This window comes from Asterias amurensis, chromosome 1, assembly GCF_032118995.1.
Source record: "Asterias amurensis chromosome 1, ASM3211899v1".
NCBI classification, from domain to species: domain Eukaryota; kingdom Metazoa; phylum Echinodermata; class Asteroidea; order Forcipulatida; family Asteriidae; genus Asterias; species Asterias amurensis.
The window spans coordinates 521,214-535,431 of record NC_092648.1 but is presented as its reverse complement, the minus strand read 5'-3'; the positions used below and the strand labels follow the sequence as shown (position 1 = coordinate 535,431).

Genomic DNA, 14,218 nt, shown 5'->3' with positions numbered 1-14,218 from the left:
TAAGAATTGATGACATCAGTATTGTATTAGATAAATTGGAATTTTGAGAAAATACCCCTTTAGCTACTCATAACTGTTTTCTTGATTAGAGCCTATACAAATAATGACTTTCGTGGTCCTACGATGAACCAAGTAAGGTTCAGAAATATTCGTTTTTGAACAAAAAGGTGTGTTTCTTTTGATTTGTCCGCAGTCTCCAAAACATCTAGTGTCAACAATTGAATGTCTTGGATCCACTTTATCATCATACAGCCTGGCATTAAGAACTACACAGGTAAATTGAAACCCTTACACAATTTCCAGCACCAAATTTGTGACCGATAATTATCTTGGGTCATAATTATTGTAAAAATATCTAGGTCAGCTGTTACCATAGCAACTATTTGTTGAACTTGGGTAAACTGATCAAAACAAATTTTTAAACACTTTCCACATAATTTTTGTAGTTTCCTAAAAAAAACGGAAGTGATTTGTCACATATTATATTGTTGGGAATTCAAAATGGCCACCATATGCATCGTCCATTTTGATTTTGTTTATTTCAGCATGTATGTTAGGTTCAAACTATCAAAGTGAAGTCATCAATTAGGCCTTATATTGCACCTTGGGAATGTCAATATTCAAATGGAAAAACACAAACAAATTTTTTGTCATAAAAAATGTAACCCCCCTCCCCCTCCAATCGATGTTGCTTAAAAATAATCTGGAAAAACTTTTACGGACCACAACAGTGATCTGCTCTCCTTGGAATAGATTTTCCAAAATGTTGGTGTTCTGCAAGTGTTTTGGAAAACATTCTAAAGTTAAAGCAATTCATTTGAAAGTAATTTTTTAAGTCTACCGTTTCTTTTGTTACAGGAGGGCTTCCGATGTTCCACAAGGCAAAATACACTTCACTGTTATTTGAGCAGTCCTAGTGTTACCTTTTTTCTTGAGCTTTAGAAAATCAGTTTTGTTAAATTTTTAATCTCTGCTTCGTTTTGCTGTTATTTAAAGTTTTGCTTGCAATTTGTTTGTGTTTGTTGATGTTTTTCTGTCTGTATGCGTGCTCACATTTATTGGTTTGAGAATGCCTCGCCCTAAGCGCACTTCCAACCGACTAAAAGTCGATTGCGGCGGTTGGTAGACCTAAGCGGCAGATACGCGGCCGATTCGGGCATTATCTTAAAGACCCCACGATCTTTAGGTTTTCAACCTCTACTCCTGTTGTCAACATGGACCTGTTTTGGGACAGCAACTGTCTGTCACTTCTGGAATTGGTGAGTTTCTACTTTCAATTTTGATTTAGTAACTGCACTCTCTAGTAAAAGGTACATTCCTAAAAGGCAATTAGTCATATTTACACCTAAATTGCCGCTTAAGTTAGACTTTACACAAAACCAAGAAATGGAAAGTAAATTAACATGATGCAAATAATCAGAATGCTTTGTTTTTTTAACTGTTAGTCTTTGAACTTAATCTTTCAGAGCCAGGCATGCAGCTGTTCCCCAAGTGCAATCAAGTGCAGAGGGAATCAGCTCTACTGACATCGCTGAAGGCTACACTAAAGGGAAAGCAACTTTTATGAAAACATCAGCATCTAGTAATCAGAACACACTATAGCTGTTCATTGTCAAGTTATGAATGAACCACCCTGTATTTTGTCTTAAATTTTTAGATGTGTTATTAGGCCTGACATGTTTTAATGGTGTTTTTCAATTAGGTTTTTAAACTACTTAAAACATTTCTGTAAATAAGTACACCATTGCAAGCAAGCACATTATTATGCGTTTTTATGCGCTACTTGGCGATCTTAGGGCCTTGGTGGTGCGGCACTAACCCTAACCCTAACCCCAACCCTAACCCTAACCCTAACCCTAACCCTAACCCTAACCCTAACCCTAACCCTAACATTGTTTGGAATCCGGAAGTACAAAGCATGGGAAATTCCAGACTTATTGCGAAAAGGGACTTGGACACATGCACGTGGCATGTGGGGTCTTAGCCCGGCCGGTTGTTTCACATCTGGTGGTTGATCTTAAAGGTGCACTCCGGTGTTATCACAAACTATGGTTGACCAAACGGGTTAGTTCCTAGTCTTGGCCATGTGACTAGGGACCGCGTTCGGGAGTAGGGGGTGCCCCCCTCAGACGGGGGCATGGACCTGGGCGCTGATTTAATATAGTATGAGGGCCCTTATGATCTCCCGGGCGTGTCGGGGCTGGTATCCTGGGACCTGCACGTGGTGGCCCTGCTTTTAACTAGCCTTACCAGGATGATATAGCCAAAATTAAGAAGTAAATTAATTAAATTGCTTGCAATTGTGCATATATACCAGAACTTTACTTTTATTTAATTAACAAACAATAAATGTTATTATGCAGATGCAACTTTTGTGGCTGAAAGAAGCAGCCTCGGTTTTGATTTTACAACTGTAGCCAAGGCCCCTACTGCCATTAAAAATATAAACCTTGGTGTACAAAAAAAGTATTCCTGTGCCTGTCATGGCACCGGCACTATCTCCTTATGAAGTCTTGCTGATTTTTGTGTAATAAATTTGCTAAATAAAATGATATGGAGTCTAGCTGTGTTTCATTTCTTAAGTTGGAGTACATTGGTTGGTTAAATTAAGCAGCCACTTTTGTCATAAACTGGCAGACAGTCCTACATTCATAATTAGACAAATTAAAATTATCTTTTTGGGTCGGGTGGGGTTAAACAGGGCAGTTATAACAGCAAAATAATGTAAAGTTCAGTCAAAAGAGGGCGCTGTAACCAAACACATTTTCCCGGTTGCCTAAAAGTCTTCGTTATAGCGCCCTCCAGTGGTCGTAAGTATTCGGCCTCCAAATTAAAACATTTTCGGAAAATTTGATTGATTAAAAGTTTTCGTTATAGCGCCCTCTTGTGGGCGGAAGTACTTGGCCTCCAAAATACTTGGCATATGTAGAGCGCCCTCCCCGGCTTAAAATGATCCCAAATCGGTCAAAAGAACAAGATTCACCCCTTGCAGTTTTTTTAACAAAAAATCCTGGCTTAAAAAGGCGAATTTTTAAAAACTGGCCGAAAAATAAAATGGATCCAAATCGGTCAAAAGAACAAGTTTAACCCCTTGCAGTTTTTTAAACCGAAAATTCTGGCTCAAAAAGGCCCATTTTTAAAAATTGGCCGAAAAATAAAATGGATACAAATGGGTCAAAAGAACAAGTTTAACCCCTTGCAGTTTTTTAAACCGAAAATTCTGGCTAAAAAAGGCCCATTTTTAAAAATTGGCCGAAAAATAAAATGGATACAAATGGGTCAAAAGAACAAGTTTAACCCCTTGCAGTTTCTTAAACCGAAAATTCTGGCTCAAAAAGGCCCATTTTTAAAAATTGGCCGAAAAATAAAATTGTTCCAAAATTGGTTAAAAGAACAAGTTTAACCCCTTGCAGTTTCTTAAACCGAAAATTCTGGCTCAAAAAGGCCCATTTTTAAAAATTGGCCGAAAAATAAAATTGTTCCAAAATTGGTTAAAAGAACAAGTTTAACCCCTTGCAGTTTTTTAAACCGAAAATTCTGGCTCAAAAAGGCCCATTTTTAAAAATTGGCCGAAAAATAAAATGGATACAAATGGGTCAAAAGAACAAGTTTAACCCCTTGCAGTTTCTTAAACCGAAAATTCTGGCTCAAAAAGGCCCATTTTTAAAAATTGGCCGAAAAATAAAATTGTTCCAAAATTGGTTAAAAGAACAAGTTTAACCCCTTGCAGTTTTTTAAACCGAAAAATCTGGCTCAAAAAGGCCCATTTTTAAAAATTGGCCGAAAAATAAAATGGTTCCAAATCGGTCAAAAGAACAAGTTTAACCCCTTGCAGTTTTTTAGACCAAAAATTCTGGCTCAAAAAGGCCCATTTTTAAAAATTGGCCGAAAAAAAAAAAATGGTTCCAAAATCGGTCAAAAGAACAAGTTTAACCCCTTGCAGTTTTTTAAACCAAAAATTCTGGCTCAAAAAGGCCCATTTTTAAAAATTGGCCGAAAAATAAAATGGTTCCAAAATCGGTCAAAAGAACAAGTTTAACCCCTTGCAGTTTTTTAAACCAAAAATTCTGGCTCAAAAAGGCCCATTTTGAAAAATTGGCCGAAAAATAAAATGGATTCAAATCGGTCAAAAGAACAAGTTTAACCCCTTGCAATTTTTTAAACCAAAAATTCTGGCTCAAAAAGGCCCATTTTTAAAAATTGGCCGAAAAATAAAATGGTTCCAAAATCGGTCAAAAGAACAAGTTTAACCCCTTGCAGTGTTTTAAACCAAAAATTCTGGCTCAAAAAGGCCCATTTTTAAAAATTGGCCGAAAAATAAAATGGATTCAAATCGGTCAAAAGAACAAGTTTAACCCCTTGCAGTTTTTTAAACCAAAAATTCTGGCTCAAAAAGGGCCATTTTTAAAAATTGGCCGAAAAAAAAATTGGATTCAAATCGGTCAGAAGACCAAGTTTAACCCCTTGCAGTTTTTTAAACCAAATATTCTGGCTCAAAAAGGCCCATTTTTAAAAATTGGCCGAAAAATAAAATGGTTCCAAATCGGTCAAAAGAGTAAATGCCTGGCACAGCAATGTACTAATTTTATTTGTTTTCAATCAGTACAGCTTAAATAAAAACAATGAGTAAATAAGCTAATTAACTGAACGGTTGTGCCTGAATTACATTGGATAAAAATTATATCATGAAAGTCGAGTGTTAGGTATTGTATAAATGCACCATTTCAAGCAATTTCATTAATTTACTTCTTAATTTTGGCTATATCATCCTGGTAAGGCTAGTTAAAAGCAGGGCCACCACGTGCAGGTCCCAGGATACCAGCCCCGACACGCCCGGGAGATCATAAGGGCCCTCATACTATATTAAATCAGCGCCCAGGTCCATGCCCCCGTCTGAGGGGGGCACCCCCTACTCCCGAACGCGGTCCCTAGTCACATGGCCAAGACTAGGAACTAACCCGTTTGATCAACCATAGTTTGTGATAACACCGGAGTGCACCTTTAAGATCAACCACCAGATGTGAAACAACCGGCCGGGCTAAGACCCCACATGCCACGTGCATGTGTCCAAGTCCCTTTTCGCAATAAGTCTGGAATTTCCCATGCTTTGTACTTCCGGATTCCAAACAATGTTAGGGTTAGTGTTAGGGTTAGGGTAAGGGTTAGGGTTAGGGTTAGGGATGGGGTAAGGGTTAGGGTTAGGGTAAGGGTTAGGGTTAGGGTAAAGGTTAGGGTTAGTGTTAGGGTTAGTACCAAGACATCCCTAAAACACGCCCAGGAGATCATCAGGTCCCTCATACTCTAGTTAAAGAGCGCCCAGGTCCATGCCCCCGTCTGAGGGGGGCACCCCCTACTCCCGAACGCGGTCCCTAGTCACATGGCCAAGACTAGGAACTAACCCGTTTGGTCAACCATAGTTTGTGATAACACCGGAGTGCACCTTTAAGATCAACCACCAGATGTGAAACAACCGGCCGGGCTAAGACCCCACATGCCACGTGCATGTGTCCAAGTCCCTTTTCGCAATAAGTCTGGAATTTCCCATGCTTTGTACTTCCGGATTCCAAACAATTAGTTAGGATTAGGGTTAAGGTTAGGGTTAGGGTTAAGGTTATGGTTAGGGTTAGTGCCACACCACCAAGGTCCTAAGATCGCCAAGTAGCGCGTAAAAACGCATAATATGTGCTTGCTTGAAATGGTGCACTTATTTACAGAAATGTTAACTATATCGTTACAAAATGAAATATTTTACACAATTGAAGAAAAATTACTGGGTTGTTCATTAATATCACTTCAAAAATACAAAACAGCTAAGGTGTCCTAAAGACTAGATGCTAATGTTTGCAATTGCAATGCTCTCCTTTTTACTGTGTAGCCCTCAGCGATATCCGTAGAGTAGAGGTAATTCCCTCTGCACTTGATTTTGGCGAACAATTGGCTGCATCTCTGGCTCTGAAAGATCAAGTTAACAGATAAGACATTTTATGGATGCCAAACAGTTTAAATTCGCAAAATCACTTGGAGATGTTTCTTGCGCCAGAACTAAATCATTTTCTTTGTTCAACCCAAAATTATTATTATTCACCATACGTTTATAACTTGATATTTGAAATTAAAAAGTTGCATCCTTAAAGATGTTCCCCTGGCTTTTGCTTCCCAGGTTGTATTATGGTAAACTGTGTGCTTTACACAGCTTAAAGTTGTATGGCTTTTAAATAGCACCCAAAAACAAAATAGGGAGAATGTCAGCATAGAGCTAGATAGCTCAGTTGTCAGTGTTTTAACCTGATAGAGGCTGTTGGTTCAAATCATGCTGTCTTGCTAAGAAAAAACAATTTAGCTTTTTCTTGACTTTGTGTAATGTGTTTAGGCCTTACTTGATAGTAATTTGCTTGTTTTAAGAATTTACCTTTTACGAGAGACAGTTCCAGTCAAAGTCAAAAGCAGAATACAACTCACCCATTCCAGAAGTGATTGGTGGGGAGGCTAACACAGTGATAGACCCTCGCTGTCCTGATGCAGGCTCCATATTGATAACAGGAGTAGAGGTTTCAGGTTTAGGCCGAAGCAGACACCGATGAACTCGCATGCACCCTAGCAGAATGCCCTGATGGGCCGCGTTTCTGCTTTGGTCTATTTCGCTTCGTTTGCAACATTTTTGAACAAATAAGTGTGAACACAGCAAAACAACAACAACAACAAACTCAAACAAATTGCAAGCGTAACTCTAAATAACAGCAAAATGAATGTACCATTGGAAGTGATACAAATATGTTTAGGAGCACCCTCATGTTGTCAAAACTACGACGCATCGGCAGTTAAATTGTACCAACATCCAACCACAAGCAAACTATGCCCCATGCCCCGGGCAACCAACCATACTGTCTTGATGGCAATAAACGATTTGTTGCTCAAAGTATTGGCATCAAATCGATTATTACTTGTTGACTTGTAGACTTCTCTAGAGATGGTAATCCTGCCTGTAATAAAAACAAACAGTAGACTTCAAATTGTTTACTTTTAAATCAATTGCTTTCACTTTAGAATTTTTATCAAAAGTCTTGCAAAAGGAACCCAGGAATAATTGTTTTGAGAAACTTGTGCATATCAAGATTATATTGACTGTTATCAATCAAAATGAGCAATAGTGATTGGAGGGGGAGGTCAATTTCCAAATTGTTGCTTAAAGTTTTGGTGCTGGTGTGAACTTTATTATCAGTTTAAAAAAAACATTATAAAATTCAGTTGTGAGTTTGTAGGCCTGATTTCGGTCAAATTGATTCTTCTCTCAAAAAAGTTTCACTTAACCCTAAAAGGAAAGGGTTTTTCAGATTTCCATGGGAGTGGGGGGGGGCACATAGTGGCAAACTTTGTAATTTCCAGAGTTCTAGAGTTATTTTCATGAAACTCCCCGCAATTATCAATTTACCAAGTTCTGCAAGATGAAAAAGGAATGTAATGGATTGGAGGTACATTTATCGATTCAAATAATTAACATAAAGCAGCACCTTCGGTAGTTAAAGCCATTATACACTTTCGGTACAGAAAAAAACCAAATACAAAATTTACAAATAATCTACAGGGTTTACAGAAGGTAATGGTGAAAGACTTCTCTTGAAATATTATTCCGTGAAATGCTTTACTTTTTGAGAAAACATTAAAACAATATCAATTCTCGATAGCAAGAATTACGGATTTATTATAAACACATGTCATGACACGGCAAAACAGGAGTGGAGTTTCCCGTTATTTTCTCCCGACTCCGAGGACCTATTGAGCCTAAATTTTCACAGGTTTGTTATTTTATATATAAGTTGTGATACACCAAGTGTGGGACTTGGACAATACTGTTTACCGAAAGTGCATAATGGCTTTAAATGACAACTGTTGGGGGCGCTGTTAAGTCTATCGCATTTTTTAAAGAAAAAATTTCCATTTTTAAAGAAAAAATTTCCATCACTTCGAATCCCTAGCCGTGACACTTGTGTCCTTAAGCAAGCCAATTCAAGGTGGACGTGATGCAAAAGATCAAGTATTATTAACAATTTCTGCCAGCATGTGGCCTAAAGCTTTCCATTTCTCTTCATCTATGTCACTCCACTCCAAATTGGTTGTACTTTATAAGATTGGAATGAGACTCTGTGATATGTAACTGTCATTTGAGCCTACTGGCCCAAGTCCTTCTGAATCCTTCACTTCGGATACTGTAGAAGGAATTGAGATTGTAGGATTTTAATTTACCTGTTTACAGAGATTGTAGTTCTGGATATCAGGCTGTATGATGATAAGTGGGTCTCATACTTGTTGACATGTAGATGTTCTTGAGACTTGAGCTGCAGGCAGGAAAACAACACAAACACACCTTGTTGTTCAAACAAATTTTTGAAGCTCCACAAAAAGTAATTTTGTATAAACAAGGAAACAGGTATGTTTAACATCACATTTCTCTCCCTTTCTTCTCAACCCAGGTGGGTTGCAATTGTACCCAGTCAGTTTGCCATGTGGTTTACAACTTGATATTTAAAACAAAAAATTGAAATCCCCTTTAAGGTGATTCCCTGGCTGCTGCTTCCCAGGTTGTATCATAAACTTGGGTGCAATCCCTGGCTACACGGAAGTTAATGATTGTATGGCTTCTTACTTTCACCCCAAACAAAGCTACCAACAAAATCAGACAACCCCCAGCATCAGCCTAGTATAGTTCAGTTGGTGGAGTAGTACGCTAGCACATTAACCTGGTGGCCTTTGGTTGAAATCCCGCTATTGTAAATTTGTCTTTGGTAAATCCCCAAAAGACAATAAAAAACAATGCCTAATGATTGTTTGCATCGTCAACTCGTTTCCCATTAATTAATTTTGTGTATTGTTTACATAAGGCTTAACTGAGAGCTCTATTCAGGAGAGAAGACTACTTTTTTGCTGTATATTTGGTTTGCGGTAACACCATGTGTGTGTCTACTTGTCAGGAGACTGATGAGCAAGCTAGTCGAAACGTTGAGACCAATTCAGAACTTAATCCGCGTCACTACAGTTAATTACGATCCTACAAGCTAAAGTAGTAGTCCAGTCTATTTACTTCACCATCCGCACTGGTAAATGTTAAAAAACAGGACAGTTTTTTTCAGAACTTGGGAAGTCTCCCGAACCTCCGATTATCATCTCTGCGGCAGTAGAATAAAGCAAGACAGTTCTCTAAGAACAATTCTACCTGGCATGTAGACACACACATGGTGTTACCGCAAACCAAATATACATTGATACCTCACCATGCAATGCCTCAAATCCTTTATACTTTTTTGCTCTTTAGCAAGTTTACCTTAATTTGACTAAAGAGTGTTGTTCCTTAATCACAGTCCAGTTTATTAGACATCTACTTGTTGAAGTGTGGACATCTTTGAAGATGGCAAGCCTTCCTGTCACAAAAACAAACAGTATACTTCAAATAATTACTTTCATTGCTTTCCATTTTTTTATAAAAAATACTTCCAGAGCACAACAATTAAGTAAGACTGAGAAACTCTGATCAAGATTATTTTGAGCAACAGTGATTGGAGGGGGAGGTAACATTCCTGCTACAGTTTGCGTGTGGTTTTTGTGTTGATGTGAACTTATTATCAGTTTAAACAAACCAATATTTAAAGTTCAGTGTCGAAGGCTTGATTCTAGTCAAACTGATACTGGGACTGGACCCTTTCTGACTTACAGGGAAGGGGGGCCGTCACATTTTTGTTTCAAAGTTTTCCCACAGATTGACTTTCCCTCTCACTTTGAGGGAAATACTAATTAAAGCTACAAGCACAAATATGGTAGAGGGTGCCATGTGCCCACCCCCTCTTATGTTAGGGTTTTAATGCAATTTAGAGTAAATCATTTCAAGGTGGAAGTGATGCAAAAAGATCAAGTATTGCTAACAATTTCTGAAACCATGGGGCCTCAACCACTCCATGTCCTCTTATTCTATGCCAGTCTAATCCAAATTGGTTGTACTGTATAAGATTGGAATGAGACCCTGTGATAAGCAACTGTCATTTGAGCCTACTGGCCCAAATGCTTTTGAATCCTTCACTTTGGATACTGAAGAAGGAATTGGGATTGTAGGGTTTCAAATTACCTGTTTACAGAGAATGAGGTTCTTTATGCCAGGTGGGTCTCAGACATTAAATTGTTGACACGTTGAAGATTTGGAGACCAGAGCTGCAGGCAGGAAAACAAAAATAGTACACATTTTGTTTTAAACAAATAATTCTAGCCCTAGAAAATCATTTTATATTAACATCAAAACAGGCAACCATGTATAATATAACTAAAAAATATAGATTAATATGAAAGCAGGTATAAATAACTAAACAAATATAGAGTAATATTTCGCTCTCTTTCCACTTTTCCTGAAACACTACACGTGTCATCAATCCTGAGTAGATTGCAATGGTACCCGGTCAGTTTGCCACATGGTTTACAACTTGATATTTAAAACTAAAAATTTCAAATCCCCTCAAGGTGATCCCCTGGCTGTAGCTTCCCAGGTTGTATCATAAACTTGGGTGCGATCCCTGGTTACACGGCAGTTAACGGTTGTATAGTTTTTTACTGGCACTCCCAAACAAAGATGTCAACAAAATAGGGAGACCCTAAACATCAGGCTAGGTAGTTGGTACAGTAGAGCACTAGCACGTTAACCTGGAGGCTGTTGGTTCAAATCCCGCTCTAGTTTTCTATTCTTTGTTCAACCCCAGGAAATTAAAAATCAACGTGTGATGATTTTTTGCATCATGTAAACTTGCTTCTATTAATTCATTTTGTGAAATGTATGCATCAGGCTTAGTTCTGATCTCTTTTTAGAAGTAAATATTACTAATTTGGTTTTTTGCAAATCTACCTTTTTACTAATAGTTCCTCAATCACAGTCCAGTTTATTAGACATCTTTGGAGATAGCAAGCCTTCCTGTAACAAAAACAAACAGTAGACTTCAAGTAATTACTTTCATTGCTTTAAATTTTTTATAAAACATACTTCCAGAACACAAATAATTTAGAAAAACTATTCTGAGGAACTTGAGCAGATCAACAATATTTTAAGCAACAGTGATTGGAAGGGGAGATTGAATTCCTGTAACAGTTCGCTTGAAAATGTTTGTGTGAACTTTATTATCAGTGAAAATAAACCAACATTTTAAAGCCATTGGACACTTTGGCAAACAATTTTGGACTTGACACTTTCAGACTTACAGGGAAGGGGAAACCTTAGTGGCTCCTTTGAGCTTTCCAAAGTTCAGAGCTATTTTTATCAAACTTGCCACAGTTGTACATTTTACCAAGTTCTGTGCACTTTTTGTAGATGACCGCCATTGGAAAAAACTTTCCCTTCCTTTTATCTACAGATTCACACTCTGTTTATCTTTGATGACCGAGGGTGCAATCATAAGGCTCAATTGATGATTAAAGGGTACCATAATCATTGGTCTGTCATTTCTTTTCTTTTTTAACCTTTCTTTTATTTTTTCCCACACAAATTGACATTCCCTCTGTCTGAGTCGAATGTCGATAATTTGTTTTTAATTGTTTTATTGTTACTTTTCTCGATCTGACATAGTGTAAATTCCCCAAACCTGCGGTTTGTAAATATTTCGCGCAGTGCTGCATTTCTGTCACGTCATACACGTCGACTGCGCAGGAAACGCCCTGTTAAGCTATGTTATGTAGGCATACTTTGCGTGCCACCCTTAGTTAACTATGGTCATGGTAATTAAGAACCCCCCCTTCCTTTTTTTGGCAAATGCCTTTTTTTTTTGCATTGAAACAGTTGGAGAAAGGAAAGTTAATGTGGAGTGTGAGAATGTGTTGTGAAAGTTAGAAAGCAATGTGAGCTTGAGGAGAGAGGAGGTGTTGAATGTGAAAGTTAGGGTTGCCGACCAAACCAGCAGGCGAGTGGATACAGCCACCGTATCGGTATAAGGCCGGTCAGCCAAAGTTATGGCTGAGAGCCACCTTCGTGTACGTTGACCAATCTCTACAGCAACAGCAGTGCGACGCCAAAGACTCCTCTCTAATAATTAATTACCGTAAGTTGAGTAGTTTTAACGTTTTGATAAGTGTATTACTTACTTGGAAATGTCGGGACGGATACGAAGTTTGACAAGGTTACGATGGTGAACTGGTTTATTAATATCATTCAAGTGTTTGATGATTTAGTCAATTAATTTGTTGTGCAAACAGTTTCAGTGATAGGGAGAATTTCCCTCAAAAACTTTTAAGTTTAGACGTGATGAAAAACATCAACGAAAGTGTTTGAAGTGGTTAACGAAATTATGTTGTATCAAGAATGTATTTATCTGATGTGCTTTTGGAAAACCCAGTATTAGACAGTTTGGTTAATTTCGTTTATCGATGACCATTTAACCCCTGGAATCAGCTACCCCTCTTACCGTACCCCAAGTCTGGATCGCAAGGACGACCACGGCAGGGACACAGAGTGTGGCGCTAATTGGGATTCACCCGCAAGACGGAGGTCCGCCGCCGGTGAAGGTTTTCAACGACAATAATTATTTGAACATTGTTAATTGTATGAAAGCTTAAGTGTTCCAGTTAGTGAAACTTAAGGCTTGGGGCCAGATTGGCAGAACCCGACTCGTACCGTATTTATTTGTTTTACGTCGCCTACAAATTGAGAAGTGACGCACAAAGAGAGACGATTATACATTGATTTATTTATTATAACTGTTGTGCGATAATTAGACCTTGATGTGAGAAGGAGCACAAGAACCATTCTGTAAAGCATATTATTTATAAGTTTATTTGATGTTGTGAGCTTAAACAACCAATAGTTACTGGCGACCCGAAAGTCCGGAAGCCATCATTTCAGTTTATACCTTGATTATGTTGTAAATGTTGTAAATACCCCTAAGATTTATTTAATAAGAATATTTGAAGTTTAATTCGTGTTGAGTGAACGTTATTTTGTGTTCGTCTTTCAGTTACACGATTTCTATATTGTCGAGTCTGACACCCTCAAACTTTGAGAGCTATACTAGTAAAAAGCTACAGGCACAAACATGCTAGAGTGCACCATGTGCCCCCCTTCTGTTAGGGTTTTATTGTAATTTAGAGTTATCATTTAACCCTTTAGCAGGCATGCAATATTAAACATAACGTCACACGCTCCTTTCTGCACCATGAAAATTCTATTGATTTCAGGCTGTATCCAGAAATCATTGGATAACTGTCGGTGTGATTATTTTCTTGTATTACAAGTTGAGTTTATTTTGTAGAGGATGAAGTTATCCTTTGAATGAATTTCACAGTTGTTTTGTTCGACTCACCAAATTCAAACTTTCAGGTTGGAAACATAAGAGATATCAACAACAATTTGAAAACATTGTTTGCGTATCAAGTGAAGGTTTGTTTACTTGTAAAGTTGTGCACACAAGTTTTCTCAACTTTACTGTCGCCCGACAGGAAAACAAATCTACGAAAAGTGGTTGAAAATAATCACAACGTACCTTTAGAAATGAAAACAAATGCCTCTATTACCCACAGATACCTTCTGTACCTAAAACCTTTTGTAAAATCCTTGCCGGACTTTGACGCAAAACAAGTGGGAGACTGCAATTGTTGTGTACATGCGCGCAAAGTACGTGGTACATCCCCTATACGGTCCTCCCACACAGAGAAAATGTACGCCTCCACACAGAGAAAAAGCACCTACTCATACATACGTTGTTTGATTGTGAAATGACTTTCAACATTTGAACCTTATGTAATTTTTTCTCATGTGGACCATCTGTTATTTGAGCCTACTGGCCCAAGTCCTTCTGAATCCTTCACTTCGGATACTGTAGAAGGAATTGAGATTGTAGGATTTTAATTTACCTGTTTACAGAGATTGTAGTTCTGGATATCAGATGATAAGTGGGTCTCTTACTTGTTGACATGTAGATGTTTTTGAGACTGGAGCTGCAGGCAAGAAAACAACACAAACACACCTTGTTGTTAAAACAGATATTTCAAGCTCCACAAAAATCAACTTTTATGAACAAGAAAACAGGTATTTTTAACGTCATATTTTGCTCACTGTCTACTTTTCCTGAAGCACTCAACAGCTGTCATCAATAAGGGAATCAATGTGTGGTGAAGAGGTTTTTAACTAGTGGTTTAAACCCAACGTGGCCTGGTTCTTGATAATTTTACTGAGACGAAGTCCAGGTAAATTATCAAGAACCAG

At 38.0% G+C, this 14,218-nt stretch overlaps 1 long non-coding RNA gene across 1 annotated transcript; it reads right to left on the bottom strand.

Moving 5' to 3' along the window:
• Nucleotides 1-5,029: 5,029 nt before the first annotated feature.
• LOC139940130 (uncharacterized) lies at nt 5,030-13,948 on the bottom strand. Its single transcript, XR_011786389.1, has 6 exons — nt 13,867-13,948; nt 10,877-10,942; nt 10,112-10,194; nt 9,317-9,413; nt 8,242-8,333; nt 5,030-6,980 (listed from the first exon to the last, which is right to left on the bottom strand). It is a non-coding gene; the product is annotated as an uncharacterized lncRNA (long non-coding RNA).
• Between the last annotated feature and the right edge of the window lie 270 nt (nt 13,949-14,218).